Source organism: Mastomys coucha, unplaced genomic scaffold (assembly GCF_008632895.1).
Source record: "Mastomys coucha isolate ucsf_1 unplaced genomic scaffold, UCSF_Mcou_1 pScaffold7, whole genome shotgun sequence".
NCBI classification, from domain to species: Eukaryota; Metazoa; Chordata; class Mammalia; order Rodentia; family Muridae; genus Mastomys; species Mastomys coucha.
Window position 1 is genome coordinate 90,043,110 of NW_022196913.1, and position 12,896 is coordinate 90,056,005.

Consider the following 12,896-nt stretch of genomic DNA (forward strand, 5'->3'; position numbering starts at 1 on the left):
CAATATCTGACAGACCCTATTATATCAGCAGGATGGCTAAAAATGAGACAGTAGAGTATGAATCTCACAGGTTCAAATCCTAAGCCTACCACTTCACCAGCTGGCTGAATATAGCCAGCATAATTTCTCCTTTAGGAGTCAGCTTTTTCAACTATTAAATAAGAATGATGTTAGCCTACCTTGTCAAGCTCCGAGAATAATATAAGCAATGACTAAAATGTTCCACTTGAGAATAACATAATGACACAGATCTGAAATCTCAGAACCTGAGAGTCAAAGCTAGGAGGATCTGTAATTTGAAGCCAGTCTACATAGTAAACCCTGTGGTTTACTGCCAAAAATGGGTATATAGATCAATCAGCAGAGTTATTGCCTAATATGCATGAAGTTCTAGGTTTGAGTCCTAAGCACCATATAAACCAGGCATAACATCTCATGTTTATCATACCAGCAATCAGGAGCAGAACCCAGAAGAATTAGAGGTTCAAGGTCATTATTGGTTACATAAGGAGTTTGAGACTACCCTAGGCTACCTAGACCCTGTTCAAAAAAAGGAAAGAAGGAAGGAAGGAAGGAAGGAAGGAAGGAAGGAAGGAAGGAAGGAAGGAAGGAAGGGGGAAATGTTTAGCCTTTGCTTGACACATACAAAAATAGTTCTACCAAAGCAAAATATCTCGAAGACTGCTTCTCAACATCTGAATGTTTTAATTTCTAAGTTTTTATTATCCACCGTGATCATGAGTTGTAAATGCCCAATAGAACATATATGAGGAATAAGAGAGAAAAATAAGACCCTCAGGAAATTCATAGTCTAAGTAGGAGGCCACAGGATTTAAATGTAACTACTAGCAAATAAAGAAAGACCCCCCTCTAACTGGACTTCCAGTCACTAGTGGTCATACTAAATAACTAAATACATGAATAAATAACGGAATTCATGTTTTTGTGCATCTTGTGTCAGAGTAGAACAGGTAGAAACAGAAAGTAAAGGAACGGAGTCCAAGTTTTTGGGGAGAAATTTGAGCATTGCTTGCCAGAGTCTATTTTAATGAAATTCAAATCATGTTCCACAGTTTTTGTTTCTCTTATGGCTCCAGTTCCTGACCATAAAGTTGCAAGAGGCAAAAGAGCATTCAACTAGAAACATGGAGTGTTTGATTTTTGTGGGGCAGGTGAGAGGAGGCGGAATTTCAGTTACCATGGTTCACACAGCCATTCAGGACATAATGCATGGAGCTAAAGAGATGGCTCAGTAGGTATGCTTAATACACAAGCTTGAGTACCTAATTCAAATTCCCAGATCCCAGCTTGAGTAGATAATTCCAAAGTCCCAGATCCACCATCCACCTCTCTCTCTCTCTCTCTCTCTCTCTCTCTCTATCTATCTATCTATCTATCTCTATCTCTATCTCTATCTCTATCTCTCTCTCATACATACACACAAACACACACACAAATATACAATTTAATTAAGTAAATTAAACTTAATTAAATTACTTATCTTTTCTCTTGTGGTTGTATGAGTTGACTAGAAATGTTTAACTTGGTGGCTTCAGTGCAGATGAAGCCTGTGTGATCTAAAATCTGACTGTGTGATCTAAAATCTTGATATTGGTGGTGCTGTCTCTCCAAGATGGTTCCTTTAATAAGGAGTCTGCTCCTCCCACATCTTGGGCCTGTTATTTGGTGTCTGCTTCTTCCAAGCCACCCCACAGGGTTTGGGCTTCGCATCACGTGGTGGTTCCCAGGGAGTCTTCCTTCATCCACAAGGATGAAGCTGAAAAGAGGGTAGGGAAGACTTGCATCTCGAAGTATCAATGTCATTTCTTCTACAGTGAATCAATCTGGCAAAGTACTGACGTCATTCAAGGTAAATTCGATGTCTTGAAGAAAGACCACACGTCTTAGATCCCACTGCCATGGTGTTTTGTGGCTTAATTACATTGAGAGCAAAAGGTACCCCTAAGATGGGGAGTCTGTCATGGGCCCTCATCACTCCTAATCAGGACCCTTCAGTAGTCACCAAAGATCAAGGTAAAGAGCTGTGTAGATCAGCTTGCCCGTGTTGTGACTGAATACCACAGACAATCAACTCATTAGGATATAGCCAAAGCCATAGTCTCCATTTCACCAGAGTGTACAATATTCCAGATACACAGCCACCTCTTTAGAAACCCATGATTTTGAAATAAAGCCCTTTCAAAATGTAAATTCACATTTGTTGGTGTTTGGGTTACTTGGATAATTAAATCAGATCTAACTTATTATTTGTTTATTTGTTTATTTGTTTCTTCCCTTTTCCAATCTATAACTCTTGCTTTATGATCCATCTTTGACAGTGTGTTTGCTCTGTCTTCATACCAGGTCCAAAATCTCACCAGCTGTGAGGAGAAAGTTTTAGAAGTTATATGATCTTAAAACCCCCTTTCATAAAATCAGGAAAATTAATTATATTCATATACACACATGCACATATATATATATATATATATATATATCTTTTATATATAGTATATATGAGAATTAATTATAAACATACACTTCCATTCTGGTTATCAGGAACATGAGTGGCCTATCACTGGGAGTGCCACCACAACCTCTCTTTAAGTTCTCTCAGTACCAGGATGGCCTCCAGATCCCTTTTAGGAATGACCCACTCATAAAAATGTACTCGTCTGGAAGCCAGAGTATCAGCTTGCACTAGGTGAAGCAAAACCAGAACCTGTAAGCCTCATGGACTTGGAAACCTACCAAATCACTTCACTCGATCAACCCAGTACTTGTAGGTATGTAAAATGTAAATATTTCGTTTTATAGTTTATATGGGGTGTTTTATAGAGCAGAGAAATCAGAGCACCCTTTCTATGGCACTGCAACTTCACCGTGCTTTAATGTGGCTCAGCTGGTCTCTCTCAGGTTCCCCTTATCAGGGGGGAAAGGGTGGCTGGATATGCATGAGAGCCTCTGACATTCCTGAAAGAAAATCCTGGAGAGCGCTGGGTGGAGAGAGGGACTGTGGAAGTGGAAAGCTCAGGCTTGAGAGCTCTCTCCCAGATGAACCTAAAAACCTCAGTTTGGAAGTTTACATAAGATGTAGGGTAGGAGGGATAGGGATGTATGAATAGCTAAAAAGCACAAAGACCTGGGTTTGATGTCCAGTAATACACACAACTATACACATACACACACACACACACACACACATACACACACACACACACACACACATACACACATACACACATACATACACACATACACACACATACACACACATACACACACATACACACACATACACAAACACAAACACACACATACACACACACACACACAAATACACACATACACACACAAACACACACATACACACACACATACACACACAAACACACACATACACACACACATACACACACAAACACACATACAAACACACAAACACACACATACACTCACACACACACACATTTAATTTCCAAGTTCTAGTACTGTGTTCCTACATATTTGTTCAGGGCTGAGGCAGGAGAATCACTAGCTTAAACATTTTGAGCAGCTACAGAGTAACCAGAATATGTACTGAAGGCAGGAACTACATAACTGCCGAAGGGCACAGTGTTACTATACTAAATGGAACTCTACCCAAGATTGATTTACCACTTGCTAAGGAAACTCCTGCTCTCTGTGGGTTGTACTCACTTACCCAGTGTGTAGGGCAATCACTCACCTGACATAAAGGCCCATGAGTACCTCTATCAGTATTCTACACTCCTGTGCCATAAAGTGTCAGCTCACACAGCCCTCACTATAAACAAATGAGGGAAGCTGTCATTGTCACCACTTGAAGAGGAAACTGAAGCACAAGAGAGATGAAGCCACACACTCAAATCCTTAGAGACCACTGAGTGACAGTGTCAGACTCAGGAGCCAACATTTGGTCTTATCTTAACCACTTCATAGATGAGGAAGCCAGATGCCCTGTGTTCATAAGTCTAAATGAGAATCTATGTCCCGAGAGTTCATCTCCAGAGTCCAAACTTTGTTGTTATTGAAAAGTGGACAGCAGAGCCAGCCAGCTGTCTTTCACCTTGAGTTTTATGGCCTCTTTTCTGGTCGTGCCTGTAGTACCAAGAACATGACCCCAAAAGAACAGCTTCAAAAATGGTAAAACAGAAAATTGTTTTCATATATGATTACATGAACATCCTAAAACATGATGCTTCTTATGTTTAACAGGGCATTCTCTCTCAACCTACAGCTTGGTCTCCTATAAAATGATCTGTGGCTCCATTACCACGTTTAAAATTCCTTCGCCAGACTTTTCTTTAGAAGAAGGGAGAAAAATAAAAGTTTTGGGGGGACAGTGGGAGAAAGAAACAGAAATCAGCCTCATACCTACCTGAATAGCTAGCCTGAGTGTAAACTATATTCTGCTTGGGGATTCAAACCTCAAGATCTAAACAAATTTAGTGAACTAGTGGGTTGACAGCAACACAATTGCATAAGAGATGGGAGGCCTCCTGGAAAAGCTCTCACCCTAAGGAGAAAGAGGGTCAGCAAACAAGCTTGGCCGGGTGACCAAGCCTTAGTCATAGGAAAACAGATGTGCTATCAGTGGAACACGGTTCTCTCATCTACGTGATTTTGTGTCTGGGAGGTGGGCTGTTTGTTTGAAAAGACTAATCCACAGAGGGTTCCTATTGTTCATGGGCTTAAGTGGGAAAAGGTTGGTCAGAGAAGAGGCGGGCTTTCTGCAGTGACATCCTAGATGCCCCAAGATGCTAGCTTATCTCTCTTGCTTTCAAACAGGAGAAGAGACAGCACTGGTGTTGAGAGGACCTGGGGAGCATGTGGCAGTTCTTGAATGGTGTGAGTGTGAGCACACAGCATGGGTACTTGAAAGTCTTTCGTGGGGTACAGCCCTTGAGAACAGAGTGTGTGCCTGGGTAACTGGCAAAGATGGGAGAGCATAGGGAAGAAGACAGAGACAATACCACAAAGATTCTCTTCCCTGCCATAATCCACTTTTTTTTGTTTTCGTAATCCACTTTTTTTGTTTTTTGTTTTTGTTTTTGTTTTTGTTTTTTTTGTTTTTTCGAGACAGGGTTTCTCTGTGTAGCCCTGGCTGTCCTGGAACTCACTCTGTAGACCAGGCTGACCTCGAACTCAGAAATCCACCTGCCTCTGCCTCCCAAGTGCTGGGATTAAAGGCATGCGCCACCACTGCCTGGCACCGTAATCCACTTCTTAATTGAGAAACAGGACTAATTCCCATTGGAATTCCTATACTCCCTTTGAAATATACCCTGATTCATTTAACAAGCATTTGTTGAGCAACTGCAGTATGTCCATCCTAGGCAAAAGAAAGTAGCTGCTGGCCCGTCAGCTCTTCCTGCAAACTGTATCACATCTGCTCACTGCATCCTCACACACTCTTCACTGCATCCTCACACACTCTTCACTGCATCCTCACACACTCTTCACTGCATCCTCACACGCTCTTCACTGCATCCTCACACACTCTTCACTGCATCCTCACACGCTCTTCACTGCATCCTCACACGCTCTTCACTGCATCCTCACACACTCTTCACTGCATCTTCACACACTCTTCTTCTTTCCCTAGCTCCTTCCTTCACATGCCATTCCGACTGCTTACGACACTTCATTTAACCTACCCAGGACTGGCTTAAGCTCACTTTAGAATCATCTTCTTGGACTGACTGACTACTCTACTCAGTGGATACCACTAGTTTTATGCTGTGTTCCACTTTTCTGTGTAGAAAAGTACTTTATCTGATATGCTTCTGCTTCCCCTCAGGATTAGGTACTCTGCTTTATCCTTGCCATCAGCTCAGTGCCTGGCACACAGTAGGAAGTTTATAAATGTTTACAGAATGGAAGTTATTAAATTATTGAATGATCATGCTGGGCAGTGGTGGCGCACGCCTTTGATCCCAGCACTTGGGAGGCAGAGGCAGGTGGATTTCTGAGTTCGAGGCCAGCCTGGTCTACAGACTGAGTTCCAGGACAGCCAGGGCTACACAGAGAAATCCTGTCTCGAAAAACTGAAGAAAAAAAAATTATTGAATGATCTTCATGTTATAGAGGGAAAGCTTCAGTAGACACAGTGGTCTATTAATGAGCTCAGAATTCAACCCGTCGTGCCGAGCACTTGTTAGGAATCAGTTTCTCCTTATCATGCTGCCTGAAGGACCACGCGTTGAGATGTAAAAGAGACATACATCTTAAGTAAAACCAAGTGGCTCTTGCTATTAAAAAGTCCATCCAAGGTGCCATGCAGACATGGAATGTGGCATAATTAATGTGACCAGTAAATAAGGAAAAGCTTTGATAAGCTGCATCTGGACTGAATATCAGATCATAATAAGGACTGGGGAAGCCAGAGCTCAGATCATTTGTCGCATAGATGTGAAATGACATGCTGGGGTTCCCGATCTTGTCCCTGTCAGCCAGGATTGCTCATTTGAAACAAGCTAGCTTCATATTTCTGTGACCAAAATATCTGATGGAAACAACTTAAAGAAGGAGAGGTTTTTTTGGGCTCATAGATTCAGAGGGATTTCATCCCATCATAACATGGAAGACACAAAAAGGGTGCACTTTACCTCTGGAGGTTGTGGCATGAGGTACCAGCTTATTTATACCATAGTGGTCACGGACCAGAACTAAGGAAGGCTTCCCCCTTCAAACACCTACTCACAGTGACATTCTACCAGCTACCTGCTCAAGGTTCCACAGCCCTAAACATAGTAACCCAAACTGAGGGCCTGAGGGTGGGGCAGGGGAAGCTGATTCAGATTAAAAAATAACAGGACGGCTGAATCAAGAGTCTCCATTTATACATTCAATAATAGTGAGTGACTCTGGGTGAAATAAATTAATGCTGCCATATTCTTCAAGAAAGCGGACAAAGTATTGAAAGCTAATCCAAGCCCACATCATGGAAGACCGCACTGAAGAAAAGAAAGAGGTGAGTGTAGGCTCCCAACATCTGGACCTGTGAATGCAGCCAGCCTGCTCATCTGCATTCCTTACTCACCTGAAAAGGTTCAGTAAACATCATCTTGTCCAGTCCAAGGGGGCATCCCAGAAAGCCTAAGCATTGTTGTTTTGCGATATTCAGTTTTGTTGCAGTTTATTGAAGGAAAATGTTTAATGACCAGTAAGTGCAGCTCCACTATGGAAATGGACAAAAAAAGAAAAGAAAAAGAAAAACATGAAAAAGAAAAGATACTGATTTTCATAGATGCCCAAGCAGAGTTGTCCATGGGTGAATATGAGAAATGATGGACTAACAAGAACTCACCAAGGAGGCCCCAAACTGCAACAGAAGGACAATGAGGTTATCTCGGGTCCAGGGTGGGGGAAGCTGGTGGAAGAGAATAGCAGTCTGACTGCAGACGAACAGATTCAACCTCATCAGAAAGTCTAGACTAGTGGTTCTTAACCTTCCCAATGCTGTGATCCTTTAATACAGTTCATCATGTTGTGGTGACCCCCCCCCCAAACACAGCATTTTACTGTTGTTACTTTATAACTGTAATTTTGCTACTGTTATGAATCATAATGTAAATACCTCATATGTAAGATATCTGATATGCCAGCCCAAAGGGGTCATGACCCATAGGTTGAGAACCACTGGACCAGAGGTAGGAAACTTCCCTGTGGTAAGAGCATCCTACTTTAAAGACTAGGAAGCAGGCAAATCAGGAGCGATGTAGAATTCTCAGCTAGAATAGCCCCTGCATGCTGCTCCAACCCCTCCCCATACCACACTGCCCTTCTCAGGGACCTTCAGGTGGACTGAGCGTTAACCTCATGTCCTTCAGAAGCCTTCTGCCATACACTGTACTGTGTCTCCCCCAAATTCATAGTTGAATCCCTGGTCCCTAATGTGATGGGGTTTTAAGGTAGAGTCTTTGGGAGGTAATTATTAGTAGGTGGTACCAGGAGAGTGAGGCCCAGGAAGGGTTAGTACCCTTAGAAAAACTGAATTGGCCCTAAGTTCTTTCAAGCAGGAGAGTGGAGCACAGTTCTGGCTGGCTGCAGCTCTGCAGCACGTCACCTGTGCAGCAAAGTAGAGCTGACCCTGGAGGTGGGGTCTTGGGTGATCAGGCCCCAGGGATGTGAACTCAAGAGAGTTGTCCCCACCTGCTGCAGCACTTGGGTCCTGGACCTGGGCAATGGAGTTGGCACAGGTGAGCCAGCCCTGAATGTGTGATCTTAGAAGAGCTGGCCCCACCCTTTGTCAGCTGCTGTGCTTGTGTGAGCCAGCTGGGACAGTGCTAGATAGCTTGCCCCACACCAATGGCGGGGTGGGTGCAAAAGAGCTGGTGGGCTGACCAACTCAGCTACCACCCAGGCCCAGATCCAGACTATGAGTTGGCACACTCCAACATCTACCCCATTTAAATGTACTAGTGGAGCCCTTGAATGGGGAAGTCCTTGAATATCCAAAGCTGCAGGATCTCCATGGCACCAAGCAACAACAGGATATGTGAGAGGAGTCCCAGTGAGGATCCAGTATTGATAGTTTAGCAGAAGCCAGAGACCTCAAACCAGATCAGTGACTCATTCCATTGAACATTTGCAAGTAAGGATGTTTGGACTGTGACACACTGCAGCTTCCACAGGGAGATATTTGTTTCTTTCTTTTTGTTTTGTTTTGTTTGGGGTAGGGAAGATTTTGAGGGCCAAGGGCAGATATGAAGGGGTGGGGAGATGAGTGAGATTTAGGATGCAGGATGAAAAATTCACAAAGAATAAAAAGTTGAAAGAAAGGAAAAAGAGAGAAAGGAAAGAAAGAAAGAAAGAAAGAAAGAAAGAAAGAAAGAAAGAAAGAAAGAAAGAAAGAGTGGAAGGAAGGATGGATGAAAGGAAGGAAGGAAGAAAGAAGGAAGGGAGGGAAGGAGAGAGGGAGGAAAGGAGGAAAGGAAGGAAAGAAAAGGGGTTAGAGGTTCATATGATGACATGATAAGAATCACCATCTAAAAGCCAAAAATAGAGTCCTCAGCAGGAACTGAATCTTCTGGTAGATTGACCTAATGCTTCTAGCTATTTGTTGGTTACTACTGGAACAGTGGTAGACTATCTGTTGTTTAAGCTTCTAGTTTATAGCATTTTGTCATGCAGCCAACTAAACAAAATACCCTCCTTGGTACATTTATTAACATACCAGTAATAGGTGTCCTCCTCTGACGACACTTCCCACATGTTACAAATATTCTCTCCTGACTGTGTCTCTCACCTGTTCATGAATTTATGAGGACCAAGATCGTGCCTAGCTTCTCACCTCAGGCACAGTGGCACTCAGTGCTCCAAATGTGTCATTCCATGCAGCAGCCCAAAGACTGCAAGAAAATAAATCACTAGCTAACTCTGGACATAGCTATGGAAATAGCTCACAACTTTTTGCAAAGTTTGCTGTTTCTCTGTTATTTCAATAGAAAGAATTGATTTGAAAGCATCTCGTAATTTGCTGTCTGTAAAGATGGCTTACAGCCTGCAAATGAAACCAACTCATTAGTAGATTATTCTGTGTGAGAATCCAGAACAACTTGATCTCTAGGCCTTCCAGGTGGCTCTGTTTTCCTGGATACTTCCAGCGAGTCATTTATGGTTGCAAATTTTTCAGCATCTTTGCAGCATCCTGGAATATCTGTCAGCCTTTGCATCCAACTCATTGATTCTTCCTTCTGTTTAACTGATAAACTGAGACTTAGCCAAGCTAAGGACTTGATCAAGGTCATCTGCTTGCAAGAGAGAGAGAGGCTAGGATCCAACCCTTCTATACGAGTCCAGGATTCACTGGAAGGAATGCATGCAGAATTCAGAAGTCCTTGATTTAGACTATAGAACATGTGTCTCCCATTAAAATCGAATGCACACAAATGTTATTTTACATAAGAAAAGAAAGGACAGGAGAGAAGGTCCAGGATTTATTACCAGCAATTCTCCACCTTTAAGTGTGTCCCAAAGTACCAACTTCTCTTCTCTAACATCCTATAACATAAGCACGTGGCACTTCTGCTGGACTAAGAATCTGTCATCATACTTTACATATTGTGTCTTCTGGAACTATAAATTGACAAGCTCATCTGCAGAGTTCCTCACAACTGGATTCCAGGAGCACTTGCTCCATAGTATCTCATCTGTGGAATGACCTGAAGATCTGAGTTACTTATCTGCAGACATAGATGCCACCTTGATTAGTAGGTAGAAACTTGGGATAAGAAGAGATTAAATGTCCCTCCTATTTGATCTGCAACACCACGTCAAAGGGTGATCCTTTCTCTCTTTATAGGTAGAAGCTTACTCACTAAGTTGGTCTCCACCTGTGGAGCACATATCCGATATCCTGAGTGTCAGATATTTACGTTATAATTCGTAAGAGTAGCAAAATTACTTATGGTTGGGGGTCACTGCAGCATGAGGAATTGTACTTACTAAAAGGTCTCAGCATTAGGAAGGTTGAGAGCCACTGGCTTAGTGCCTGAGTTAATCATACATTCAGGAGACAGTAGCAGGCTCCCAAAGACCTCTGGTGACATCAAAGGTCCCCGCAATCCATCTTCATGAAGGCGAGTCCATTGCTAATTATTCCATCAGGTAAGATGAGAAGGCATCCTCCCAGCCAAATACACCACTCTTCCCTTAACTGGCTCCCTTCTCACAGTGAGTCCTGGGATGCAGCTGTCAAGTACCAAAACTCAGTTATAGGAGACACTTTTGTTGTGTGGGTGAGTCCACAGGTAGAAATATCAGAGACCTGTGGGCCAGGTTTCCCAACTGTGGCCAAGCTTGAGAAGCAAAGCAGAGACCTGACCAGCAAGGGTAGGAAACAAAATGGCAGTAAATGATGAAGGAAGCCATCTGGGACACACACCAGCATAATGCCCAGCATTTCCAACATGGCTGCCTGCGAACTGTTAAGTGTAGGTCCACCCAGCTCTGTCCCGGCCTCCCTTCTTTGTTCATACTAAAACTGACTGGTGATCTCATATGGGGAGAAGGGCACCAGCAGCTTCTTTCCCTACTTGATGGCCTCGGGATCTGTGACTCCTGAATTTATTCTCTAGCCCTGACTTCCTCTGTGTTGGAGAGTCATTTATCCAATGGCAGCACCTCTGCTTACATCTCTTGGTGGCAGAGACAGTTCCAAACTCAACGTTTCCAGGTGGAAGATCAGGATTTCCTGTTCTGCTTCCAAAAGTCTGTCCCTCTTCAATCCCAGTAAAAGGAACCCCAATGCACACATCCAATTTTTCTCACTGCCCCCCATCCGTCTTTTCATGCACGTATTCAATTTGTCTTTTAGACCCATCAGCACATTCTCCAATGCACATCATGAGTTGGGTAATTTATGTGCATCTCTCTGGTTACTCTCCTAATCCTGACCACTATTATATCTCCCTAGACTGTAATAAACAAGTTGAATTGGTCTCCCTGCTCCCATTCCTTCCTTCCCGTGATTCGTTTTCCACCAAGCAGCCAGGCTGATATCTTAAAACAAAACTCATCCTCAAATCCTCTCTCTCCTCTCCCTCTCCCTCTCCCTCTCCATCTCCCTCTCGCTTTCCCTCTCCTTCTTTCTCCCCCAGCACTGCAAAGGTGCACACACACACACACACACACACACACACACACACATACATGAAAAACCCAAAAGCTTCTCACAGCACTCAAAATCCATACTTCTTGTTCTGTCTTTGTATCATCTAAGCACCAGTATCTCACTCCAGACATATTAACCTTCTTTCCAGCTCTTTAGGTTTTTTTCTTTTGTTTTGTTTTGTTTTTATTGTTATTCCCTCTACCAAGACTATTATTGATGCCAACCCTCTCTAGCTCTTCAATTAACCAATTCTTCCACAGGCTTAAAGGTCTTGATATAAACATTACCTGCTCAGAAAGGTGTTCCCTGGCCACATTGATGACAATGAGATCCTGAACCACCCTTCATCATTAGACTTGGTTCCTTCACAGAACTTCATCACAATCTGACATGATACTACCCTCGGGGTCTTGAAAGGACCAGGTTAATAGTATACTAGGTGCTCAACAAATAACTTAAATAAATGTGTAAACTAGTCTACTAATGACCCAAGAAATCATCACTCTTTAAAAGGAAGTAAGCTCGAAAGAGACATTCAAGCAACTCTGAGAACAGTAGAGAAACATTTGGGGTATATAGGCTCTGATGTCTTCAGTTACTACATGTGATAAATGCATGCAATATAAAAACTCTTATCTAGCAAATTTCATAAAAGGTTAGCAAGTATGCATTGTTGAGAGGAATTCGGCACCAGACTGAATCGGGAGACAGTATATTAGTTTCCACTGTAACAAATTACTACAAGATTGAAGATTAAAAATAAAACAAAACAAAATAAAACATGATTTCATTATTTGGGAATTCTAAAGATCATAAGAAATGGATCTTATGAGCTAAACCCAATATATCCACAAAGCTACTTACGTTCTTTGCAGACACTTTGCAAGGAGCCTTTGTCTTCTTGTCTTCGTTCAGCTTGCCCAGGCCTCCTAAGCATCACTTGCCTCAACCATCTTGCATCTCCAAAGCACTCAGATTTCCTCTTTCATCATCCCATCTCTTGTCTGAATTTGATGTGATCTCCCTCTTATAAAAAAAAAAAAAAAAAAAAAAAAAAAAAAAACTGGGGACAAGGATCATCATCCAACCTCACAGTCCTTAATCACATATCAAAGACCCTGTTACTATGCATGCAATGCTTTCCATTCTCCAAAAAGCGAAAAAAGAATACCAAGAAATCCAGGAAGCTATTGTTTATTTGAACTATAACTGCCATTTTTACCATATTAGAAATTTAATTTTTTTTAATTTTAAACCA

The 12,896-nt window shown here is 42.4% G+C and overlaps 1 long non-coding RNA gene across 1 annotated transcript; it reads right to left on the reverse strand.

The window, feature by feature from the left end:
- Nucleotides 1-1,505: 1,505 nt before the first annotated feature.
- Nucleotides 1,506-12,649, reverse strand: LOC116082381. Its single transcript, XR_004115268.1, has 3 exons — nt 12,503-12,649; nt 7,064-7,201; nt 1,506-2,381 (listed from the first exon to the last, which is right to left on the reverse strand). It is a non-coding gene; the product is annotated as an uncharacterized LOC116082381 (long non-coding RNA).
- Between the last annotated feature and the right edge of the window lie 247 nt (nt 12,650-12,896).